The sequence below is a fragment of the Triturus cristatus genome, chromosome 3_2 (assembly GCF_964204655.1).
Source record: "Triturus cristatus chromosome 3_2, aTriCri1.1, whole genome shotgun sequence".
NCBI lineage: Eukaryota > Metazoa > Chordata > Amphibia > Caudata > Salamandridae > Triturus > Triturus cristatus.
In genome coordinates this window covers 924843906-924849338 of record NC_140584.1, presented here as the reverse complement: position 1 = coordinate 924849338, position 5433 = coordinate 924843906, and positions in this window count along the sequence as shown.

The following is a 5433-nucleotide window of genomic DNA, read 5'->3' as shown; positions in this document are numbered from 1 at the left end:
GCACCCCTGGTGCACTTTACTGGGGACTGACAGTGAACCCAATAAACCAATCAGGGACATCAATTAATGTATACATTTTACCATAGGGAGAGCATATGCACCTTAGCACTGGTCAGCAGTGGTAAGGTGCCCAGAGTCATAAAACAGCCAACAACAGGTCAGAAAAAATACAGGAGGAAGGCAAAAAGTTTAGGGATGACCCTGCAAAAAGGGCCAAGTCCAACAAATATCATATAATAATATATATGTGGTGGCTTGGGGGTCAGGGTTCACCCCTTGCCCTATAACCTGGGCAGGAGTTGCGGGTTGGTTTGGGCATCTTTTACAGAGCCAGGTTACTCTAGTATTAAGTTGTACTTTGTGCTGTTTGTATGTGAGTCCTTTAGGAGAGTGGCTGCTCAGGCTGCATGGAGGAGACAAGTGTAGTGTTTAGGGGTGGATTATAATTAGGGCTCCCGGTTGTATGCTATTGATTTATGTTTTCATCTGTATTTATCTGTATCCAATGTTTGCCATCTTATCTGTATTTATTCATATTTATTTTGTGTTCGGAAAACACATGAAGTCATAAAATGGTGTTTTTAACATTTATTTAACATGCATTCATACTTTGATGCCTGTCTTGTTTGAGCAAAGAATGGGTGTGTTACTTGGAGGATTAGTGCTTGGGTGTGTGCTTGGGACATTAGTGCACAGGTGTGTTCCTGGAGCATTAATGCATAGGGTGTGGCTGGACCATTAGTGCGCAGGTGTATGCCTGGAGCGTTACTGCACAGGTGTGTGCGTGGAGCATTATTGCACAGGTGTGTACTAGGAGCATTGGTGCATCGGTGCATTAGTGCATGGGTTTATGCCTGGGGCATTAGTACACTCCGAAGGGTACTGGCGATTGTATCCTTCTTCTGAGGTGCGTTTTGCACTTTTGTTTGTATTTTTCACCAATGATTATGTCATGTTCTACAACAGGAGTATAATATAGGTCTGTTGGGGCCTACAGCAGCACACATTTATAAGAGTTCACAGGGGTGGCATTATTAGAGTTTGGGCTAAAGGATGGTGTGAGGTAAGAGTGAGACTGCTACAGAGTGTGTGACTTTGCTTAGTTTGTGTTTTTGGTGTTGAAGGTTGCTGTGTTTAAATTACGTTTTTTTTAAATAATATCTGACTGAAAGGTAGAGTGTTTGGGTGTTGGTTGATTTTTGATATTTGATGGTGGTACCGGTGTTGTGTTGCTGGTTGGTTTTTGATGTTTGAAGGAGGTGTCGGTGTTGTGCTGATTGATTTTTGAATGTGGTGCTAGTGTTGTGTTGCTGCTTGTTTTTTTTAAATTTGAAGGTGGTACTAGTATTGCATTGCTGGTTGGTTTTTGATGTTTGAAGGAGGTGCTGTGGTGTTGGTTGATTTTTGTTATTTGAATAGTGGAATTTTCTGCATGCATTGCCAATTAAATCATCAGTGTGCAACTACCTGTAAATATGGTGATACATAATGTTCCCCATTTGCCCAATGTAGCACTGCAGATAATCGCACATTAGTGCATGATTTTTAGTTAATTTTGGCCTAGATACCCGTCAACATGAGTGACTTAGCAGCTACAGTGTCTGTGAAAAGCATTCCCCAGGACTCACTCTTTTTTGGAAATTTCATGGTACAAAAATAGCTTATTTTGAAGGGAAAAAAATGAAATACATATTTTGACTGTGACCAGACACCTCTGTCTTGTGCATAGCTGACGCATGACCTGGTATCATTTGTGGAACTTTTAGCTTGCCTTTCATTTTAGCCCTGGGCCCCTGAATTCCATCTTTTGTAGTTTAATTTTGAACATTTTAAATGTGAGCTCAACAAATCCAATATGCAAAATTCTTATGGCTAAAAAGCCAAGACCAGCTGAAAGAGTCACACATACTGAGCCCCACGCTGTTTAATTTATATAAAATGTGTATGAATTAACTAGTTCAATGAATAGCATCTATAAATATATGACCGTGACCTTTTAGTACAAACCATCACTTGTGAAAGAATAGCACACAGTGGCACAGATGGACAGAGCATGTGGTAGGCCGACGTCTGATATGCATCCGATTAGACTGACAGTTTTGCCAGTCACTGTCTTTGTTAGAACAGTTTCGCAATTGCTTTATTAACCTTCCTGCTATCTCAAAGTTGCTTGAAAATGCACCATTTGCGCACTCTTTTTAAAAAAAATTCTCAGGGGTAGAACCCCCCCCAAACCCTCCGAAGGTTGTTCAGGCTTGCTTGCTACGCTCGCTCACAACATTACAGTAGGGCTATTGTTTTACGCCCTACCACTTTCAAATGTCACCAGCCGCCACTGCCTATACAACTCTTTACCAACCATGCCTAACATACTGAGGGGCTACTTACGCAGCTGCATATAAAGCCCATTAGGACTCTGTGAGGAGTATAAAGCACAGTACAAAGGCCACACGCAGAAGCAACAGAAGGGTATGCCTCAAATTGCTCAAGCCTTTGCGACATGGGGCAAATGTACATCCATGCCCCGCAGAGCCAGAGCCCCCCACATTTGTAAGTCCACTTTCGGAGCCTGTGCAGTTGCACATTTGAAAAGGTTTGAGTAAGACTTGAATTTTCATCTTTATACTTGCACTGCTTTGTGAAAATCTTCGTAATTTTGGTCCTCCTGTACCAGAATGGGTAAAGTACAAAAATAGGTACCGTAAACTTTATATTTGGTGGCATAGTTTAAAAGTTTGTCGCATTAAAGCGGATGACCCGAGAAAATTTACATTTGGACAGGAAATGTTTGCTGTCACGCTGCAGCCCCCACATGCTTGTGGAAAAGAGAAATAGACACAGATGCATTGAATGGATAACCTTTGGACAGCCAGAAGAAGCAGCACCATTGCCCAGGGTCCATGGGTAGCATGCAGTCTGGGTTTTGGGCACAGGGTGTCAGTAAAGCATCTTTTTGGTTTCCCAGACAAGCCTGGATGAGGGAAAACAACTAATAACAAACGAGAGTATTTCATGTTTATCATCACTGCAGGCTTTCTTGAAGCTGCACTGTCTTAATTAGGGATGTGCACGTTTCGCCTACTTTGCGTTTGTATATTTATGTAAACATGTGAGAACTTACACGAAATTACGCATAATGCAAAACTGTCATTTTGCTCTATATTTTGGCGTGAAACATCCTTACGTCTGCCGCATTTCAGACTTTTAAAAAAGTGCTACAAACAGCAGCCACTTGTGTTCTGGTCGTTCACGTTGTTATGGTGTACAATACTCAATTTTTGCCACGAGTGTCACGCAGTTACACGATGTGGCGGAATAGCGTAAATGTGGGGATTTCGGGTAACAAACGTAAATCGACAATGACAAACTTATTATTAGGCCTGCGTAGCGAATGCAAATTCATCCAGACATCGTTTCACTCAAGAGGCAATGAGGTTACACTCAGGACAGAGTGGAAAACGAAAACCCTGTTACAAAACAGCTTTTCATTAAGACATCCCTGTTCCATGATGTCCCATGTTTCATGTGCACATGGGTATGCGTCCTTGTGAATCTCTGAGTGCAAAGACACAAATGCTGAAAGCTATAACAAAATAAAATTATTAATAGATGAGAGATCACAGAGCCACCACCCTGTCGCTTTATCGTGGTAACAAAAAGCTTGATGTACAAAAATGAAATCCTTATTAGCAGAAATAGTGAATCGCCAATCAGAAATCACAAAATGCTCTGTACAAACACCCCTAGGGGGGATATAGTGACCCCTTGGAAGTCACTATTTGAGAATAGCCATTTGCAAGTAAGGAATCGTTATCGTTTGCACATTGTGACTGTAGTTCTGTCTCACAGTAATGACATCAGCGAATGAGGAAATGAGCCTGTGAAAGTGTAGTAGACCGCAGGAGAGAAGCAACACAGAAGCATCACAGCTCAACCCGTATCATCCATGGGCATCCTGGACCACAGGGAGTCAGGACCCCCAGGGCGACGACAGCAGGAGAGAAGCAACACATAAGTATCACAGCTCAACCCCTGTCATCCATGGGCATCCTGGACCACAGGGAGTCAGGACCCCCAGGGCGACGACAGCAGGAGAGAAGCAACACAGAAGCATCACAGCTCAACCCCTGTCATCCATGGGCATCCCGGACCACAGGGAGTCAGGACCCCCAGGGCGATGACAGCAGGAGAGAAGCAACACAGAAGCATCACGGCTCAATCCCCTGTCATCCATTGGCATCCTGGACCACAGGGAGTCAAGACCCCCAGGGCGATGACAGCAGGAGAGAAGCAATACAGAAGCATCACAGCTCAACCCCTGTCATCCATTAGCATCCTGGACCACAGGGAGTCAGCACCCCCAGGGCAATGACATCAGGAGAGAAGCAATACAGAAGCATCACAGCTCAATCCCCTGTCATCCATTGGCATCCTGGACCACAGGGAGTCAGGACCCCCAGGGCGACGACAGCAGGAGAGAAGCAACACAGAAGCATCACAGCTCAACCCCTGTCATCCATGGGCATCCTGGACCACAGGGAGTCAGCACCCCCAGGGCGATGACAGCAGGAGAGAAGCAACACAGAAGCATCACAGCTCAACCCCTGTCATCCATGGGCATCCTGGACCACAGGGAGTCAGCACCCCCAGGGCGATGACAGCAGGAGAGAAGCAACACAGAAGCATCACAGCTCAATCCCCTGTCATCCATTGGCATCCTGGACCACAGGGAGTCAGGACCCCCAGGGCGATGGCAGCAGGAGAGAAGCATCACAGCTCAACCCCTGTCATCCATGGGCATCCTGGACCACAGGGAGTCAGGACCCCCAGGGCGATGACAGCGGGAGAGAAGCAACACAGAAGCATCACAGCTCAACCCCTGTCATCCATTGGCATCCTGGACCACAGGGAGTCAGCACCCCCAGGGCGACGACAGCAGGAGAGAAGCATCACAGCTCAACCCCTGTCATCCATTGGCATCCTGGACCACAGGGAGTCAGCACCCCCAGGGCGATGACAGCAGGAGAGAAGCAACACAGAAGCATCACAGCTCAACCCCTGTCATCCATGGCCATCCTGGACCACAGGGAGTCAGGACCCCCAGGGCGATGACAGCAGGAGAGAAGCATCACAGCTCAACCCCTGTCATCCATTGGCATCCTGGACCACAGGGAGTCAGCACCCCCAGGGCGATGACAGCAGGAGAGCAGCAACACAGAAGCATCACAGCTCAACCCCTGTCATCCATTGGCATCCTGGACCACAGGGATTCAGCACCCCCAGGGCGATGACCGCAGGAGAGCAGCAACACAGAAGCATCACAGCTCAATCCCCTGTCATCCATTGGCATCCTGGACCACAGGGAGTCAGGACCCCCAGGGCGATGACAGCAGGAGAGAAGCATCACAGCTCAACCCCTGTCATCCATGGGCA